Below are 17965 nucleotides of genomic sequence, written 5' to 3' on the forward strand. Positions count from 1 at the left end.
GGGCTCAGGTTAGAGAGTGTGGGGCAGCACACACCCCTTCGTGCAGGGACTTATTCTGCTCTTGGCTGGCCCCATGTCAGGCTTGGATCAGCCAGCCAACACCTCATGAAAAGGGGAGGGGGCTATGAGGGGAGGGGGAGCTGGGCAAGGGAAGGAGGAAGATATCTGTGGGGAGGGGGAGGGCTATGAGAGGAAGGGTGGGAAATGCCCAGGGCAGGGGAGGGGGAAGATGCATGGGGCTGGGCAAGGGGAGATGCGAGAGGGAGATGCAGGGGGGGCTATGAGGTGAGGGGGGAGATGACTGGGGGGGCTATGAGGGGCGGGGTGAGAGATGCCCTTGAGGGGGGCTGGGCAAGGGGTGGGGGAGATGCGCGAGGCAGGGGGGGAGGTGCTGGGAGGGGCTAGGAAGGAGGAGGGGGAAGATGCCCGTGTCTGGGGCGGGAAATGCCCGGGGCGGGGGTCTGGGCAAGAGGAGCAGGGCTATCACCGGGGGGTCAGATGTCCCCGCCAGGCCCCGCCCCTCACCTGAGCACGGGGCGGTGCTCTGGGGACGAGGCCTGAAGCAGCCAATGAGCGAATCCGGAGGAAGTTGAGCGCTCTAGGGGCGGGGCTCCCGGCAGCCAATGGGAGGTCGCTGGGTGGGAACTGAGAGCGGGCGGCCGGCGCTGGAACTGGAGCGAGTCGCTGGGTGACGGCGCCGAGCCGGGGGCAGAGCGCGGGGCTGCCGCCGCCCAGGTACCGGGGCCGGGCAGGGGGCGGGACTGGGGGGCGGAGGGATCAGGCTGTGCAGGAGGATGGTGGGGGGGCCAGGCAGGCGGTACAGACTGGGGAGCAGAGGGGGTGGATCGGGCAGGGGCGCAGGCTGGGTGGCTGGGTCCGGCAGGGAGCCCAGGGTGGGCCCTGGGGAGCAGAGGGGGTAGATGGGGCAGGGGCGCAGGCTGGGTGGCTGGGTCCGGCAGGGAGCCCAGGGTGGGCCCTGGGGAGCAGAGGGGGTGGATCGGGCAGGGGCGCAGGCTGGTGGCTGGGTCCGGCAGGGAGCCCAGGGTGGGCCCTGGGGAGCAGAGGGGGTGGATCGGGCAGGGGCGCAGGCTGGGTGGCTGGGTCCGGCAGGGAGCCCAGGGTGGGCCCTGGGGAGCAGAGGGGGTAGATGGGGCAGGGGCGCAGGCTGGGTGGCTGGGTCCGGCAGGGAGCCCAGGGTGGGCCCTGGGGAGCAGAGGGGGTGGATCGGGCAGGGGCGCAGGCTGGTGGCTGGGTCCGGCAGGGAGCCCAGGGTGGGCCCTGGGGAGCAGAGGGGGTGGATCGGGCAGGGGCGCAGGCTGGGTGGCTGGGTCCGGCAGGGAGCCCAGGGTGGGCCCTGGGGAGCAGAGGGGGTAGATGGGGCAGGGGCGCAGGCTGGGTGGCTGGGTCCGGCAGGGAGCCCAGGGTGGGCCCTGGGGAGCAGAGGGGGTGGATCGGGCAGGGGCGCAGGCTGGGTGGCTGGGTCCGGCAGGGAGCCCAGGGTGGGCCCTGGGGAGCAGAGGGGGTGGATCGGGCAGGGGCGCAGGCTGGTGGCTGGGTCCGGCAGGGAGCCCAGGGTGGGCCCTGGGGAGCAGAGGGGGTGGATCGGGCAGGGGCGCAGGCTGGTGGCTGGGTCCGGCAGGGAGCCCAGGGTGGGCCCTGGGGAGCAGAGGGGGTGGATCGGGCAGGGGCGCAGGCTGGTGGCTGGGTCCGGCAGGGAGCCCAGGGTGGGCCCTGGGGAGCAGAGGGGGTGGATCGGGCAGGGGCGCAGGCTGGTGGCTGGGTCCGGCAGGGAGCCCAGGGTGGGCCCTGGGGAGCAGAGGGGGTGGATCGGGCAGGGGCGCAGGCTGGGTGGCTGGGTCCGGCAGGGAGCCCAGGGTGGGCCCTGGGGAGCAGAGGGGGTGGATCGGGCAGGGGCGCAGGCTGGGTGGCTGGGTCCGGCAGGGAGCCCAGGGTGGGCCCTGGGGAGCAGAGGGGGTAGATGGGGCAGGGGCGCAGGCTGGGTGGCTGGGTCCGGCAGGGAGCCCAGGGTGGGCCCTGGGGAGCAGAGGGGGTGGATCGGGCAGGGGCGCAGGCTGGTGGCTGGGTCCGGCAGGGAGCCCAGGGTGGGCCCTGGGGAGCAGAGGGGGTGGATCGGGCAGGGGCGCAGGCTGGTGGCTGGGTCCGGCAGGGAGCCCAGGGTGGGCCCTGGGGAGCAGAGGGGGTGGATCGGGCAGGGGCGCAGGCTGGGTGGCTGGGTCCGGCAGGGAGCCCAGGGTGGGCCCTGGGGAGCAGAGGGGGTGGATCGGGCAGGGGCGCAGGCTGGGTGGCTGGGTCCGGCAGGGAGCCCAGGGTGGGCCCTGGGGAGCAGAGGGGGTGGATCGGGCAGGGGCGCAGGCTGGGTGGCTGGGTCCGGCAGGGAGCCCAGGGTGGGCCCTGGGGAGCAGAGGGGGTGGATCGGGCAGGGGCGCAGGCTGGTGGCTGGGTCCGGCAGGGGGCTTAGGGTGGGCCCTGGGGAGCAGAGGGGGTGGATCAGGCAAGGGCGCAGGCTGGGTGTGATAAGAGGGAAGTGGGGAGATAGTATAGCCAGGCCTCAGGGAGCAGCATATTTGGGCTGCTGTGTTGTGTGCCAGGGGACTGAAGGGAAGTTTCCTCCAGGCAATGCCAGGAATGCTCCCTTTGTACTGTCAGACTCCACTTGGACTTCCTGGCACATGTCCCGGGGGGTTTGCTGGCAGGGACCCACTCTTCCATTTATGCTCCTTTTACAGCAGTGACAGAGATGGATCTTGTTACTGTGTAGGGGGCCTTCAGCCCAGATGGCATCTGCTGGCTTATGGGGGGGGGGCGTTGGATGGTGAGGTGGTGTCGGTTGTAGCTGATCTGTAGTGCGGACGGACTCTGCCATACCTAGCAGTGTGCCTGCTCGGTATGAGTTTGCTCCCTTCTACGGCAGAGTCTGTAGTTGAGTGTCCCCGATCCTCCTAGGTTGGAATCTCCAAGGCCGATCGCTCTGTCCACACGCATGAGGATACTGTGAGGTTAACTCAGGATCTGTAGCTCTCATGGCACATGTGTCACCTAGTTATTGCTGTGCTGGGGCAGGGAAGTGAGGTCACACCCTGCCACTGACTTGCTGTTGCTGTTTGATTTGAGGCTGAGGCGAAGGGCCTGTTTTCTTGGTTTGCTCTCTGAAATTAATGGAACGAGTCTGAGGAAGCCGGTACGCAGCCTGCTAGGACCATATCTTCCTCTCTTACCTGCCGCTATCCATACAGTAGCGGCTAAATACCCTGTTCACCCAGAGTGAGGTGGTGCTGACCTCTGACAGATGAAGCAGGAGGGAAGAGGCTCTTGTGCTAGTTGCAGAAGTGTCTCTCCAAGCCTGACTGAACACAGGGCTTTTGCAGTTCCAGCCCGGAGCTGTGCAGGAGGTGAAGAGGGGGGTTCCTCTGCTACAGCCTCTGGAGATTTCCGATCTCTAGAACTGCTCTGGGCTTCACAAGCTGGTTAATCTAGGCTCTTTGCAGCTGTAATAGAGATAAAGGTTGCCTGCAGCTAGGAGTTCTCCAAATGCTTTGCCATGAAGACTGCTTGAGGAGGACAGAGTTGTCTATCTGTCTGAGAGCAGAGTTGTGTCTCTGGCTGAGGGCCAAACAATGAATTTTTCTGCTTGAGTTTCAGCCAGGGGTTGCTTGCTGAGGTTCTGGAGGCCCTGTGGAACTGGGATGTAAACCACAAGTCCTAGGTCAATGTCCCTTCTGGCTGGTGAAAATCACTTGGAAAGCGTTGGGACCATTATTGGAGCTCATTGTCAACACCTCTTTTCAGGAGGAAGAGATGCCTGCTTCTCTTAAAGATCCTTCCTCACTGAACCCTTTTGATGGTGCCCAGCTCTCTAACTATTGCTGTGTCCTGAGTTCCCTGTTATTAATTAAGTGGTGGCAAGGCAGCTCTGTCAGGACCTGGATCCTCAGGTCTCCTGGACTCCAGTCAGTCTGGGGTTCGGAGATGGCAGTGATTGGTATTTAGGAGTGATTCCCCTCCTGGTGATCCCTTCCTTTAGAGTGATTAGCTACCTTCCCTATGTATGGTGACTCTAATAGGGGGCAGATGAAGTCACTGAGTGATTCTGCTCCTTTCTTACTGAGGGACCCCAGAGGTTACTGGGCAATTGCTCCTATGCCTTAAGGGCTACTTCAGGCTTGGTTTCCTGTAGTTTAATTGCAAAAAGAAAAGGAGGACTTGTGGCACCTTAGAGACTAACCGATTTATTAGAGTATAAGCTTTCGTGAGCTACAGCTCACTTCCTCAGTTTAATTGTGAGTAGAATATTTACAGTAAGGTTGGGCCCTTTGACTTTGGAATTCACTTCCCTCTTGGTTCAGTGGCACACTCTGGGTATGCTGCAAGACTGGTCTTTTTTGCCAGTTTTTCAAACGGGGGAGATTAGGGTGGGTATAGGTAGGTTTGAAGTGGGGGCAATGGCTGCGACTCCTTGATAGGGTGGAGAGAGTCCACCATCTGTTGCTTTTATTTTCAAGATTTCCAGCCGCTTTAATGCAGGTGCCCCCTTGAATAACAGAGTGGGCACAAAACCCAGGCAGGTCTTAGAAAGGGCTGCATAGCACTGGGTTTTGGTGCAGCTGGTTCTGTAAATCCAGAGAGCAAGAGAGGGAATGAGGAGTTTTCCCTTGCCAGTGCAGATGGCCACGAGCAATTCCACACAGGTCTTGGTGCCAGCACCAAAGCTTGCATCAGACAGAAATGAATTACTGGGAAGGAGGAGGAGGGCAGTCAGTGAGAACTTGTGGTTTCTTCTAACTTCTCCCTACACAGTTCTTGCTTTGTGAGCAGCAGTTGAGCCTTAGTCCTGGAGAGCAGGACTGCGGAAGCCTGTCTCTGCCATGTTCGCAGCTCTGCAACTCTAAACAGGGCTGGACACGTTGGCAGATTAGCAGGCAGTATTCTGCTGCTGACACGTTCAGGCTTTTTGTGTGCGAATGTTTCCAGGCAGGTGTTAGAAACTCTGTTTTTGATGAGCTTCGTAGGTCCCTTTGTAAACTGGGTTGCGGAGCATAGGGTTATACGCTGGGAAAGCAGAGGGAAAAGCAGGCTTTTATTTAGCTGGGGCAAAAAGTTTTCCCCACACTTTCTCTTTTCTCCATTTTATTGCCTCTCATCAGCCATGCTACTGCATCGTTCGCCAGGCTGCTGGCGCTTTCTCCATATGCTAATGAACTAATGAAGCTCCGTACTGTTTCTTGTTGGGAAACGGAGTTGGTGTTTCCAGTAAAGCAAGGCCAGGCCTGCCTTTGAATCTCAGCACTAACAGGATCTGCACTGTTTGTTTTGCTTTATTACATTTCATTCTTTGTTTTTTAGTATGAGCATCTGAATAACGCCCTCCCCCCGCCCTGGTGCATGTTAATTCTTTCAGCAGGCTGAGCAGTCTCTTGGATTGGGAATGTTTATTTGCGTTGGTAGATATATATGTATATGTATATATATATATATATATATATATATAGGGATGCTGGTGCTGCTGCATTGGGGTTGGATTTCTGAGATGCGCTCTGACTGCCTGGCTTCACTTCTTCCAAACACGTGGCATCTTTCCTAGCTATCTAGACTTCACCTTTTTCAGTGCCTTTAATCCTACTGCCTGACACTTAGAACATGGCTAGCAGGGAAGATGAGAGCCCACTGTGCCTCACCCTGTTCACAGGGAACACAGGGAAGAGACGGCTTCATTCTGTATTGTTTGTGTGTCCTTGGTCTTGCTGCTTAGATTGCCAGTATGGACACGTGGCCACTAGGAACCGGACCCACAGCATGCAGGCTACCAAACAGCCAGCAGATGATAATTACTTGTGATTGTTACTGACCTTCTTGAGACTGTGGCCAACCAGCTAGAGCTGCCTGACTCAACCAGTCCCTAATCCAGGGCGTCTGCTGGATTCTTGTGATTTAAAGAAACAGGGCAGTGGGCTCAGCCCATAACCAGAGAGCTATCTCTGAAACACTGGGCTGAACAACTCCTGAGCATTCTCTTGTTCTTGGGATCTTCCTTCCTGAAATGTAACTTCCTTAACCCAGCCCCAAGCTGAGTGTTCACATCTTGGTGATTGTCATAGAAATGTCTAACCCTTACTGTTGGTGATTCTCACGTCCCCACTCCCTGGTGATTGTAGCAGCAATCTGGCTAGACGTGGCGCAATGAGCATGTGACGGAGCTTAGACATTTACGTTTTGTTTCCTATTTCTAGGCTGTTATATGGATGCCTGGGGACACTTGTTAAGTAAAGGGGGAGAAAGTAGGGTTGGCGTTTTGTTTGGCTGGCGAGTGAGGACACTGCATGGGGACCAGACAGGGGACTTGAGACCCTTTGCCAAAGGGAAAGGACCTGATTTCAGAATTGAGGTTTTGCTTTCCTGACTCCAGGTCAGCATGCTCCGCTGTTGTTTCTTGGAAGAGAAACACGGACACTGCACTCCTAATTATGCTCCTCTTTGGCACTGCGCCTTTGTCAGCTGGTTAGACTGAAGGCCTGGCGCATCTGAGCACCATGCAACCTGGTCCTGTAACCTAGTTTTCTGAGCACCTAGTGCTGTTTCAGGCAATCAGGGCAGAGGTTACAGTGGGGAACTGCATTTGATTGATTTACTCTTGCCCTGGTGTGTGTGTGTGTGGGGGAGCTGTGTTTTGGATGCTGTAGCCCCCTTTGGCTGGGTTTTTATGGTGTGGAAATCGGATTGGGGGGGGTCCATTTGAGCAGAGCAACGAGGTGGAGAATTTAGAACAGCGCCTGCGCAGGACACGACATGAGGTGTGGGAAGAGCTGGTGGCAAATGACAAACTGAGCATGGAAATCGTGCTGGGTGAAACTTGCTCTGCTTTCATGAGCCTGAGTTCACCTGGCCTTCACTGGGAATCCAGCCACAGCTGCTGCCTGTGGGGTGCTTACACAGAGTTTGAGGGTCAGCAGCTCAGCCCAATCCCAAACCTTGTAGTACCACCCTTCAGTGGCCCACTTGGGGGCAGTGCAGAAGCTGTGGCAATTCCTCTCCAGCGTCCTCACCCATAGCCTTCCCCTCTCCCCAGAGGATAAATGGGCAGCCTTTACATTGTGCAAACCCTCTGTACTGGAATACACCTTATCTTCTGCATGGTGATCACCCAGAATCAGCCTGTCCTTGGGCTGGGGAGGCTATGTGACCAGGTGTACTGGTGTGAGGAGTGGGCAGTGTGTGCGTGGCTTTCCACAGGAACGCTGGCTCCTGGCAGGCGCCACAGTGCAGTGACTGTGAGACTGGCTGGAGCAAAGGCTGATGCACTGTCCCAGTGCTTCAGGAGAGCTAGGAGCTTCCTGACCTCCAGTGGTACATGGATGACCCGGGGACACTGGCTCTGCTGTTTTTGTGGGACAAGCCATGAGGAAACTGCCTCCCAAACTGTCCCCAGGATGCTTCTGCCTCAGAGCCGCATGCCAGTGTGTTTAACACATATAATAAAATCTCCATTTGGGCAGTGGGAGAAGGGAGCCCCGCTTTTGACCCGTCTCCTGGTGCTAGGGCTTTCATGGGGTCCAGAGATCTAGTATCTGTGGTGGCTGCAAACAGCCTGAGACAAATGTCCCAGCTTCACAATGGGCCATGCTCTTTCCCAGTGCTCACTCTTGATTTTCTTCTGCTCAGTCCGTGGGCTTCCCACCTGGGATGGCCACTTCCTCCAAATGGCAGGAATCTGGCTTTCTACCTGCACTGGCTCCTGGCATCCTCTGTACCTGTCTGGCTGTCCTGATGCTCCCATCGTGTGTGAGCCTCAGGATTGCCAGTCCCCCTGCAGGTCTAGAGCACGACATGTCTGTTGAAGGATGCATGGTGCAATCGCCACTGTGATGCCTTGTCTCCATCAGTGTGGGGTGTTTAGTGGCAGGATGGGTCTTTGATCAGGATGTGCCCCAGGAGAGCTAGGAGTTGAGCCTCCTGAACAGCAGTGGGGATAAATACCCCCCTAAACCGCCTTTGCTGAGCCCTACTTTCATGAGCGTTTGTGTTACTGTTGCCTGGGCTGGGTGAGCATGGCAGGCAACTCCTGCCTGGCCTCTGGCTTAATGTGGGTTGGCTCTCAGGGCAGAGTGTGTGGCCAGTGGTGCAAGAGTTCACGTAGCTGTGAGTTTTCCATCCTCCCCATGCATTCCCACCTCATGCTAATGAGCCTGATAAGGGCTTCCTGTTGCGTGCTGTCAGCGGCACTGGGGTCCCTGCAGCCAGCAGGTTGTGCGTTGTGATAGGCCCGCCCTTGGGTTACTCCTCACGCTGTGTGTGTTCTGCCCTGGCTGCAGCGTGTTTTTATGGCATGTTTCTCTCTAGTCATGAGGAACTAGCTGAAGCAACCTTGCAGTCCTTAGCAATTATCTTTGAGAACTACTGGAGGATGGGAGAGCTCCCAGAAGCCTGGAGAAGAGAAAACATATGCTGACTTTTTAAAGATAGGTACTAACTTCAGTTCCTGGAAAGATACTAGAGCAACTTATCAAACAATCAGTTTGTGAGCACCTGGAGGATAATAGGGTTATAAGGAATAGTCAGCATGGATTTGTCAAGAACAAATCATGCCAAAGTAACTGAATTTCCTCCTTTGATAGGATTGCTGACCTGCTGGGTAGCGGGGAAGAAGTAGATGTGATATACCTTGATTTTTGGTAAGGCTTTTGACTCAGTTCTGCACGACATTCTCCTAAGCAAACTAGGGAAATGTATGTAGTCTAAATAAAATTTCTATAAGGTGGATGCACAACTGGTTGAAAGACTATACTCAAAGTATAGTTCTCAATTGTACCTAGAGGGGATGAGCGAAATTCTGTCACGATCACTAATCTGGAGTATGACTAATACAGAGGTAGATCTCAGGTATTCATTATATTCACTGTTAATACTATGCGTGGCAGAATAGGATTTTGATCTTTTCATACTTCGATATCCAGAGACTGTTTGTTTATCGATTTTAAATTTACACAGTTGCACAAAATTCTGGGCTTTAGGCATTTTTCCTATTTTTATTAATTTTAAATTTTCACAGTTGCAGGAAACGAAGGGGCGGTGAGGCGATAACGATGTAATGACATTTGAAGTGTTCTCCTGGTTAACACACAAATTGTCAACATCCCATGTCAAAATACACAAAGTAAAGAGCCTTCAGTCAAACATTAACAGCTTCTCAAACAGCGTTTTTCTTTCTTTTCCTAGCTGTACATTTTGATTATTGATGCAAATATTTTCCTATTGGTTTGTGTGTGTATGGTGAAATTGACACTTACCGATTAAAAAATCGAATCCTTCCAAGCCTAGTTAACAGTGTGACTAGCCCTGGACTGAACATGGGCGTGGGTGCGGAAGAGAGGAGAAGTATCTTTGTGTAAGATACTACTTCTGCTGAGGTGGCCACATCCCTGCCCTGGGATGGTAGGAGCCCCCTATGCAAGCAGGAACTTGACAGCAGAACTGGAATTTGAGTGAGAGCCGACTGACATAAATTCCCTGGCTACTTGCCTGGTCTTGGTCAGTCAAGAGCCTCGGGGTAGAATTGGCTGAGCAGACTTGGGGCAGTGATGGTGCTCTGCTTCGCGGGCTGCTGGGCTCTGTTGACCGTGAGAGCGACATGCTGATGGGTTCCGAAGTACGAGGCGAACAGCTGTTGCCCTACTAATCTGGATGATATTTCAGTTCTTGGGAAATGTGGGGCTTAGTTTAAGCCTCATCCTTCCCTCTTCAGTGTTCTAGGAATACATGGCACTCAGTTCTGACTGGACTTGGGGACTGATGGCATCAGATGGTGGTATGCTTAATTCTCAGGTTGGGAAAGCCTTCCTGCATATCTTTGTATGCAGTGTTGATGTAGCCATGTCAGTCCAGGATATGGAGGAAGACAAGGGGGGTAAGAGAATATCTTTTGTTGGAGCAACATCTGTTGCGGTAGAGAGACAAGCTTTTGAGCCATGCAGAGCTCAAGATATTCCCTCACCCCCCTTGTCTTTCTTCATATTGTAAGTATATCCTCCGAGTGGAGTGCCCCCCGCAGTGACCTGGCTTGTCCAAGCAGTGAATAGCTACATGCAATTGGTTTGGAGATCTGTGCCTCCTCTCTTGGGGGTAATGTGCTTCTGGATGGGGACAGGGAGAAGACAGAGCCTTAATGCAACTGTCCTACTCCAATGTATTCCACTTGTCCTGCCTTGGAGGCATCTCCAAGCCCAGGCACGAATCCTGCCCAGCTGAGGAGGGACCGTGACCCTTCTGTGGCATGGCCTCGTCTTGCTCCATGTCAGCTACCACGTGGGATCTAGAGTGGCTTGGCAGGTGTTGTATACAGAAGTGGAGCGCCTCTTTCCAGCAATGCCTGGAGTCCCTGGCTGAGTTTTCCCCTGCAAACGGCCAACTCAGGCCCAGCCTTATTGGAAACGGTGCCTGTATAAAGGGAGGTGGGAGGAGAAGGGATCTGAGGTCCTGCCTTTTACATGTTGTCATATTCGAGTGGAACCCCAGCTGTAAGGGTTTTTTCCTGCCGCCCTGGACGTGAGTGTTTGGGAGCAAAGGGTCCCTTGTAGGTTTCCCTGACGCTGTGTTTCCGGTGGCTGTGGTACCCTGGATCCTGAAGAGGGGGGAATGCTGCAGAGGATGGGCCAGCTGAGTTAGTGGTGTAACTCCAGTGGGGCCAGCAAGCCCTTACACCACGTGGGCATGTGGCTGGGTGTATTCAGGATTAAAGCAAATTCCTGGCTGCTGCCACTGGTTGTGCTGAGGGAGGAGAGAGCCGTGGGTGTGGGTGAGGACAGCTGCCACCGGGCCCTCTGGGTGCTCCTGCTACCCAGGCACGTGGCGCTCGGCTGAAGGCAGTCTGCGCCTCTCTACCCATGTGTTTGGTGCTTGTTACCCCCGTTGGCCAGATCTTCCTGCCAAATCGACTGTCACGTGTGACAGGGAGGAGGGGGCTCAAAGCTGAGGGCTGGGCCAGTCATGTGTTACAGTAGCACCCAGAGGGCCTAAGTGAGAACAGGGCTCCACTGTGGTCACATTGCAAGAGACTGTCTCTGCCCCGGAGAGCTTGCAATCGAAAAAGCCAAGGCAGGCAAAGGGTGGGAGGGGAAACTGAAGCACAGTATGGGGCGGGGACTTGCCCAGTGCCACGCAGCAGGTCAGAAGCAGAGCTGGGACTAGAGGACATGGCTGCTGAGCAGTGCCCTCTCTCTGGATCGTGATGCCCCTTGAACATACACACTAAGATCTAAGAGGAAAGCTCCGTTGCTGGCAAAATGTCAGGGGAATAGTTGGCTCAGCTGCTGCTTGCTGTGAACGTGGCAGCTGCTTTGTTAGACTCTTGTTTGCAGAATTACAAATAGTAAACCCAGAGCCAGTCTGGTCTCCTAACGAGACAAACACGCCAGGCTGCGCTCAGCGGCAGCCGGAGAGGGACCAGTGCACAGAGGGAGGCAGAGCGTAGGGGTGCCTGAGAGCAGCTCTGGAGGCTCGCTGTGCTTTTAACACCAGGATGCAGGTTCTCCCTTTGATACTGCCCCCTTGGCTGTCAGACAGGTGGCAAGGGACCCCCCCCTTGCTTCCATTCCTCTTCCTGAAGGACTATGGAGGCTGGGTGGGGTTGTGGTCTCTGAACTCATGTGAACCGAGAAGTCCTCCTGCCCCAGTAAAGTGTTGGCTGCCCCTCTCATTGCCTTACTTTACTGCCGTGGCAAAGACATGTGGAGCATAAGCTAGGGGGCGCGTTGATCGATTCCTGGCCCAGAGGCCCCATAGCTTTAGTGCTGTATCTCCAGGCATGTTACTGTCCTGGCAGGATGGATGCAGTAATCACCTGGAAATGACAATTAGTTACAGAGGTGGCCTGGGGCCATAATGAATTCTTAGCTGCTGCAGAAGTGCTGAAACAGATCTTTGGAAATTTGCAACCCTGCCCCCGAAGGCATAAGTGACTCGGCAATTCATCAGCGTCTTTGCCTCCTGGCAGACCGTGGAAATTCTGGGAAGCTGGTTAACTCAGTTGCTGCCCCTGTGCAGTGCTTGGGGTGTCCATCCCTCCCCTCCTCCCCCACCCCCATGTAGGATTCTCCCACCTTATTGCAAGGTGTGGCTGAGCAGTTAGAGCAGGAACTGGGAGTCTCACTCTCTTCCTTTGCTCCATCACGGACTGGCTGTGTGGCCTTGGAGACGTCCCCTCCTGATTGTGTGTCTTGATTTCCTTACTGGTATGTTGTGGAGGATGGTCTCCAAAACCCCCTGTAGAATTGGGCCGAGGTTCCTCAGAGGGAGCGGGGCGACCCTCCCCTGACATTCCTTTTTTCAAATTTCAAAGCCAGAAGCTAGTGAGAGCCAGAGATGGGGCATTCCTGGCTCCAGGGCCAAGGCCTTGGAACTTGGCGTTTAGCACCCAAGAAGCTAAGGGACCGCAAACCTGGCCCCTCTTCTGAACTCCATCACCTCTTCGGCCTGGCGCTCCACAGCCACAACAGGAAAGCTGAGGAGCAGGGAACTTTTTGTTTAAAGCCTTAATGGCCCTGAGGAAAGTGGGAAGTGAAATTCTGACCCCTGTCCTCTTGCGGGTTCATGGCTGATTCTTCTGGGAGGTGCCCAATGATGGCCCCATTGTCCGAATGGAGAGAGATGGTAGTGCCCTATTGCTGGGTGGGCTCCTGGGGTGGGGGACAAGTTGCATGTAACATGCTTGGTCACTCCTTCCTGGCTGAATCCCGGTCATTGCCTCTTGGCGAGGGCCACCTCATGCTTCTAACCGAGCTTTGTTCACGAGCCCAGTGGTGATCGCTCTAGGCAAAGGCAGCACAAGTTGCTGCTGGAGGGGGCTGCTGATCTCCTGGGGGTCAGCACCCTAGTTACTGGCCCCTGGGACTCTCAAATGACTCTTGAACTTGTCCAGGAGCTAAAAGGGCCTCATCAGTGAAAGAGTCGAGCATGGGATCCTGTTGCTGGCATGCAAGACCCAGTCTGGCAGCGAGAGCAACTGCTTCTCTGCCTGCTCCCCCCGCACATCACTGACTGCCTGGGAATCGGTTACCTGCCTTGTATGAAACCCGCCATGCCCGATGGCAGAGCTCCTCCAGATTGAAGGCTCTACCTGTGGATATGCCCACTCTGTAGCCCCAGTTCCCCTGGACTGGGATAACTTCCTGAAACCGCCTGGCCCGGCCTTGCTTTGAGTGACTGGGCTGAGGTGTGCAAAGGTTAACTCAGGCTGCGCTCTCCCACCAGACGGAGATTAGGGGCTTGCAGGACACGTTACTAGTTGAGGATGGCCTGTATTAGAGCAGGGCCCAGAGCCCTGGTCAGGATTGGGACCCCACTGTGCTGGGAAAGGGCCCTGCTCCAAGGAGTTTGCAATCAGTCCTCTCTCAGCATTTCGTCCTTTGCAGTGTGCGGCTTCCTTCCTCTCGCTGCCTTCAGAGATGTGCTTCCTGGCATTCAGGAATCGGGGCTCTGTGTCCGTCCGTTCCCCCCCCCCCTCCGACCCGGCCCTCCATCCCCATCTCTCGTGGCACTTACTGGCCGCTGACTGTGTCCGTGAGCTGCATCCGTGGCAGGGGAAGGGGTGTTTCCTGGCTGGAGAAGGGAAGTGACAATGAGGCACCTAGGGGAAGGGTGGGGGCTGCCACATGGGAGAGAGTTAAGACTTGGGCTTCCTCGGTCTGCAGAAGGGACCGATGTAGTACTGAGCTGTATCAAGCAGGCCGATGGCTGCCCCCTGCTGGCGATAGTGAGACCTGCTCCCTCTGTCGAGGGCACATCCATTGATTGTTAGCGACGTCTGCAGGTTGAGATGGGGACACTGTGACTATCCAGCTGCTCCTTGGTTCTTGGCAGTAGCCATAGATGCTTCCTTCCCCTCTTGCTGTCTGGAGGGCTCTGCTCACCACCGGGCTCCAGGCTATTGGAACTTACTCTGCTCGTGGCGGTCATGTGGTCTGTGCCATAGACTCTGCCCAGGCTGCAATTCCAGGTGTTGGCTTTGAGCTGGAAAGCCTTTAAGGCTCTGTCTATTTAAGACGTTTTCGCCTTGCGCTTCATCTCAGCAGCTGATTGTGCTCCGGTCCCGGGAGGAGGCATTCAGCAGCAGCACCCACCTACAGAATTCGGTCTATCAGGCTGGCTTAAAGAAAACGTTTCAATTCTAGCGTGTCTGCTCCAGCTGCAGCCAGTCCATGGAAGGCTGGTTGTGGTCTGTGGAGGTAGCAGCCGAGCTCCTTAAAGCCAGGAGAGGGAAGTACATGGAGCGCTCTAGCCCGTGGGAGAGACAAGTAAGATTAAAAAAATCAACTTCCTTTCTTGTGAGAGTGCAAGAGAATGTGAGCCGTTTAGAGAGAGCCGGCCAAGGTTACTAGGCAGTAGACACTGGTCTACAAGGAACACTCCGCTTCCAATCCCCAGCATCCTGATTCCAAGAATGGTTCTTTTGTAACTGGCTCTGCTGCCATCTGAAACTTTTGGGCTAGAGAAAAACCAGTGAGTTTAAACTCTGGAGAACCAGGGCACGTCATTGGCAGTGGCATGTGACTCATCTTACCCCCCTGTAAGAGATGCTCCAAAAGAACATGGCTGTATGGGGCAACTAGACAAGAACCATCAATCTGTGGCACTTGTAAGCTTGTCTGTAGTGTGTGAGATGCTGAGGGGCTCAGCAACTAGAGTGGCTGCTGCAGAGATGGTAGTAAGAGGGTGTTAAGTGTCCGTAGTAACAAAAATTATTTAAAAACAAGCCCAGTGTGTTGCTGAAAATGCAGCACTGGCTGCAAGGTGCTTCTCCGGTTATATTTTTATTGGAGTTGGTGAGAGACGGGACATAGGATCAAGATTCTAGGTAGCCTCTAAAATGGGTGGGCAAAGTTTTTGGCCCGAGGGCCACATCTGGATATGGAAATTGTATAGTGGGCCATGAATGCTCATGGAATTGGGGGTTAGAGTACAGGGGTGTGTGTGTGAGGGCTCCAGCTGGGGGTGAGGGCTTTGGGGTGGGGCTGAGGATAAGGGGTTGGAGGTGCAGGAGGGCTGGGACCAAGAGGTTTGGAGGGTGGGAGGGGGATCAGGGCTGGGACAGGGGGTTGGGGTGCGGAAAGGGATCAGGGGTGCAGGCTCTGGGCGGTGCTTACCTCAAGGAGCTCCTGGAAGCAGCAGCATGTCCCCACCTCTGGCTCCTACGCAGAGGTGCGGCCAGGCGGCTCTGTGCACTGCCCCGTCTGCAGGCACTGCCCCTGCAGCTCCCATTGGCCATGGTTCCTGGCTAATAGGAGATGCGGGGGTGGCACTTGGGTGGGGGCATCATGCGGAGCTCCTTGGGCAGTGTTTTCCTCAGGAGTTGAAATGTGGGGGAAGGGGGGTCAGGACCGATGAGGGGTGAGAGTGGGCTGTTTGGCACCATAGTAAAAACTGAAAAATGTTTCATGACCATTCTGTTAGATTGAATTCATGTTTTAAAATCATCACACAAATTAAATTTGGTTTCAGAGTAGCAGCCGTGTTAGTCTGTATTTGTAAAAAGAAAAGGAGTACTTGTGGCACCATAGAGACTAACACATTTATTTGAGCATAAGCTTTCATGAGCTACAGCTCACTTCATCAGATGCATTCAGTTGAAAATACAGTGGGAAGATTTTATATACACAGTCTTTTTATTCAAGCCTAACTTTACACAAAGTAAAACTAACTTAGGCTTGAATAAAGTCTGGGAGTGGATGTGTCATTACACAAAGTAAAACTATTTCCCCATGTTTATTCCCCCTTCCCTCTCCCCCCCCCCCACTGTTCCTCACACGTTCTTGTCAACTGCTGGAAATGGCCCACCTTGATTATCACTACAAAAGGTTTTTTTCTCTCCTGCTCGTAATAGTTCACCTTCCCTGATCACTCTCGGTACAGTGTGTATGGAAACACCCATTGTTTCATGTTCTCTGTGTATATAAAATCTCCCCACTGTATTTTCCACTGCATGCATCCGATGAAGTGAGCTGTAGCTCACAAAAGCTTATGCTCAAATAAATTTGTTAGTCTCTAAGGTGCCACAAGTCCTCCTCTTCTTTTTAAATTAAAGTTGGCTACTCAAGCCTTCTATGAAGCACTGCATCTACATCCTTCTTGGTTTCTTGTTATAATTTTGCACAACTCTGTTAATGAACTTCTTGAATGCAATGAATTCATCTTTGATGGCTTCTCATGTGTCCAGTGCTTCCATTCCTTCAATTGATATGCTCATTAGTTCATTCACATGATCAGGCAGAAGGCGACTTCTTTCAGAACACAAAATTCTGTTCAATGAGGAAAAAGAACGCTCAACTGTAGCTGTTGTGACTGGGAGTAGCAAGAGATGAATTCCTACTTCTTTCAGTCCAGGAAACATAGCACAAAGATCAGGTCGAGCCAATAGTGACAATAAAAAAAAGTAGTAGTGAAATCTTCATTCATTCGTCGTAGGATATTCTGCTCTGTGTTCGAATTTTCTATTCTGTCCTGATCCCATGGCAGCCCCATTGCTGGTAGTGTCTCACTCCGCTCAGCTGTTGGTGTTTTATAGGACAGGGATCTGTAAAAGCTACACAGAGGCTGAGTAGAATCTAGAAGTCACTGTTGTAGATTTTTAAGAATCAAGTCTGTGTATTTTTTCAGTTGCCTTAACAAACACTTCTTGTCCTCTTCACTTAAGGCATTTATATTGAATCCTTCATTAGTCAACTTCTGGACTGAAGTATTTGCTTCTTCCAGTACTTTTTCAATGGATAGCTCTCTGACTGATCCAAATGTAGCTTCTATTGCTAGACAAAGATCTACTACTGTTGTAGCGGATGCCTGGATGACATTGTTTAATAACCCAAGTGGTTTCAATGGTAGACTTACGAGAGAGAGAATAGCAATAATTTTCTCTGAAGTAGTAGCAAAAGTAATCTACCAGCCTCACTACTTAGATCCATCCCATCTTAGTAGATACTTTCAAAAGCCAGTAATAATGGCTGGAGTAATTTTAAGACAACAGCCAAGGATTGCTCATGAGAGTGCGAGCAGGTTTTCCCAGGTTGGACTAATTTGAACTTCAGTTCCAGTGTGTCTTCTGTATTTTCCAAGATATTCAGTCTTTTTGGACTCTTGCTGAAAAAATATAATGAAGACATTAAATTTACAGCTTTTTAAAATGTTTTTTAAAGCGTCTGCAACTTGTACTAGTGGTAGTTGGAGTAGATGGCCTCTGCAGTGTGTATAGGAGAGATATTAGAGTTATACTTTTCTCTGAACAAAGCTTGTACTCCACCATGTCTTCCAGAGAAGTTTGCAGCTTCATCAAATGCACAAGCAGCCGTCTGTCTGGGGTCCAACTGAAAAGCATTTAACTCTTCTAAGATGTGGGTTGTCAGAAATGCAGCCAATGTGTCTTCTATAATTTGAACATCTAGAAATGCATCTACTGGCCTACCACTGACATCAAGATAATGTACACAATGACTTAATACTTGATGCCCATTTGCATTGATGCATTCATCAGCCGTGTATGCAAATTTTTTTGAATGTGGTGAGAGTTCTTCACTTTTTCAGCTGGTGAGTCTTTTTGTTGCACCACATACATCTAGCCAGTCAGAAAGGTAGTGAGCATTTGCTGGTCTTGTTCAGAACCAGTGTTCAACTTCAGCATGAACAAGTGACAATGCACTTAACATTGACCTCCAGTCTGTAGTGTGTGGTATCTCTTGCTTAAATAGAAAGTACGATGCCACAGCCATGTTTGTTTGCATGAACTGTGTTGTGTCTCCAGCATTCTTAACAGCCTCATTAAGTACTTCTAAAATTGGCTTTGAAAGTGGGCTTATAAGGCTTTCTGCATGCTGACGCACTCCAGAGGTGTGGTGTTTTGCAGCCTTTCCCATAGTTTCAGTATTGGCTTTGCTGATTGGTCTGACAAACCAAGCTCCTCCGCTTTTACCAG

At 53.3% G+C, this 17965-nt stretch overlaps 1 protein-coding gene across 1 annotated transcript in view; it reads left to right on the forward strand.

The window, feature by feature from the left end:
- The first annotated feature begins 650 nt into the window (after positions 1-650).
- GRAMD2A (GRAM domain containing 2A) overlaps positions 651-17965 on the forward strand; it is an 82954-nt gene continuing 65639 nt past the window's right edge. The window contains exon 1 of the mRNA XM_084640916.1: positions 651-735. The gene's annotated coding sequence lies outside the window, so the exon portion shown is untranslated. The remainder of the gene's footprint in view (positions 736-17965) is intronic.

Source organism: Lepidochelys olivacea, assembly GCF_965140295.1.
Source record: "Lepidochelys olivacea isolate rLepOli2 genome assembly, chromosome: 10".
In the NCBI taxonomy this organism is placed as follows: Eukaryota; Metazoa; Chordata; order Testudines; family Cheloniidae; genus Lepidochelys; species Lepidochelys olivacea.